This window comes from Brachycentrus maculatus, unplaced genomic scaffold (genome assembly GCF_059751285.1).
Source record: "Brachycentrus maculatus isolate JH-2025_06_01 unplaced genomic scaffold, ASM5975128v1 h1tg000695l, whole genome shotgun sequence".
Lineage (NCBI taxonomy): Eukaryota > Metazoa > Arthropoda > Insecta > Trichoptera > Brachycentridae > Brachycentrus > Brachycentrus maculatus.
The window spans coordinates 51388-53750 of NW_028281427.1; the positions used below are offsets into that span (position 1 = coordinate 51388).

General features: G+C 36.9%; 1 pseudogene; it reads right to left on the reverse strand.

Moving 5' to 3' along the window:
• Positions 1–999: 999 nt before the first annotated feature.
• LOC148300550 (cAMP-dependent protein kinase catalytic subunit alpha-like) lies at positions 1000–2054 on the reverse strand (annotated as a pseudogene).
• Between the last annotated feature and the right edge of the window lie 309 nt (positions 2055–2363).

Genomic DNA, 2363 nt, shown 5'->3' on the forward strand with positions numbered 1-2363 from the left:
ATCAAGGGGTTACATTCCTTTTGTCGGCATTCCCGCTTTTACCCTACCTATAATCCCGCACTGGACTGAAGCTTTTCCTTTACTTCTTAGGTCCGCTCCTCTGTGTAGCTTTATCTTTCGATAAAATAAACTTATTTGCTGAGCTCGATTGCTTGGTTTTTCTCAGATTTTTTTGATGGCTCTGAGTATCGGAATCTTTGACAAATATCTTCTTTAATTCGTTATTTGCTTTCCGTAGGCATTTTTGGTTGAGACTGATGTTTTATTTGCTCGCAAAGTGGCTGCCGGACCTTCTTGTTAATATTTCTACATTGCTTATGAGATACCTTTGAATGAGTCAGTCTCGAATGTTTCCTAACGAGGTTCACAAAGCTGAGGACTCAATGCCTTCACTCTCTTTTTCGTGTAAGTAATATTATTAATGATTCTTCGGCCTTCGATGCTGGTTGACTTTCCTTCTTCTTATCGTTAACGAATAATCATTTCCTTGATTTATATTCAAATAGCCAATTATTATAATTTGCAGATTATAATTGAGGAGTTGCACTACGATTGGAGGATAGTTTTAGTAAAATCCATCGGAATTAAAAAATAATGTCTGATGAGATTCAGTATAATGGGAATACATATAATTTGAGTACTATGAATTAATTACTCCATAAATATGATTATTTCCATAAAATCAATAAAAAAGAAATCACAAACTATGTACAGCTCAGACTGAAAGGATTCTTATTTACTTTAATCGAATTTCTGTTAATTTGGGTGATAAATCTGTGAATTTTTATGAATAATGCCAGACACTTCGGAACCATATGTTGCGTCTTTAATCAAAAATTTTTTTTATTTGCTAAAGCCATTATCATATTGAGCTGAAATCAGCGAATTTTGATTAATTTTTAAACTTTATCGACCTTCCATCAAAAGTGAAAACGCAATTATGAATAATAATTTAAAGTGGATAGTTTATGCTATGGGATTAAGAGTGCAGAAATCAAATCACCAGCTCATGAAGGGGTCTGCATTTGGCTTGACATCAGGCACCGATAGCCCTGAATCGGGATACTATTCGAAGTTTGAGACATCTCCCAAGCTCTTCACGCTTGGAATATATGGAGGCTTAATTTTGTGCTTGATCAGATCGTCCCAACTGAATGCACTAAACCATCTATGATTTTTAATGTCATTGACGCCTATATAATCAAACTATGTACCATTCTTCAGATTTCCATACCGTTTTGACAAATCCGCGATAAGCAAGTGTCGAATCAAAGATTTTGCATCTTTGGCTTCTCTTTCGAATGAGGAAGGGAAAGAAACTTTGCCTTTCAGGATATTCTTGTAGATTCTCATGGCGTCGTCGTCACTGAACGGGTCGATTCCTGCATGCATTTCGTAAATCAGTATGCCGAGAGTCCACCAATCGACAGCCTTGCCGTGCCCTTGATTGAGGATGACTTCAGGGGCAATGTACTCCGGGGTTCCGCAAATAGTGAAAGTTCTTCCTTCGTTGAGGATCTTGGCGAAACCGAAATCAGTGAGTCTCAAAAAACCATCATTTCCGATCAATAAATTTTCAGGTTTGAGGTCCCTAAATATGATATTTTTTCCATGCAGATATTCGAAGCAAGAGGTGACAGTGGCCGCATAAAATCTAATTTATCAAAAGTATACCTGCAATGTTCGGTTGGCAAGAGCAAGGATTCCACCTCGACCTGCTTGAAGTTTCTGAGGTAGTTGAAGAATTCTCCTCCATTGATAAGCTCGAGTACGAGATAGAGATATTTGGAATCTTGGGCGAGTCCTTCAAAGTTGACAATGAAGGGGTGGGAGATCTGAGAGTGGATGAAATTCTCATTATAGACGTGATCAATCTGCTGGGACTTGATGATCTCATTCTTTTTGAGGAGCTTGAGGGCAACGAACTTGCCATTCTTCTTGTTCTTGGCAAGTTTGACTTTACCAAAGCCACCTGCATAAAATGTAAAGATACCTCTTCCAAGAGTCCTCATAACCTCATAGTCCTCCACTTTCATCTTCTTAATGGTGGGAGTCTCTACTTTCTTCATCGAAATTATTTAAATGTATATTCGAAAGAGTTCGGAATTGAGGTGATAAATATACATTAAGCTCGCCAAATTAGTTTAAGTCCATCACCAAAAATGTGATCTACACAATTTCACCCCTTTATATAAATTATGTCCATTCCGATGGTTTAAATTGTATCGCCTTTACTTTTACTCATATGCATTCATTCTATCGAATTATCCATTGTATCGAACTATTAATTGTATCGAACTATTTATTGAATTCCAAAACTGTATTCATACTGTTTATAATCAAAAATGCACAGCTGCATTGAG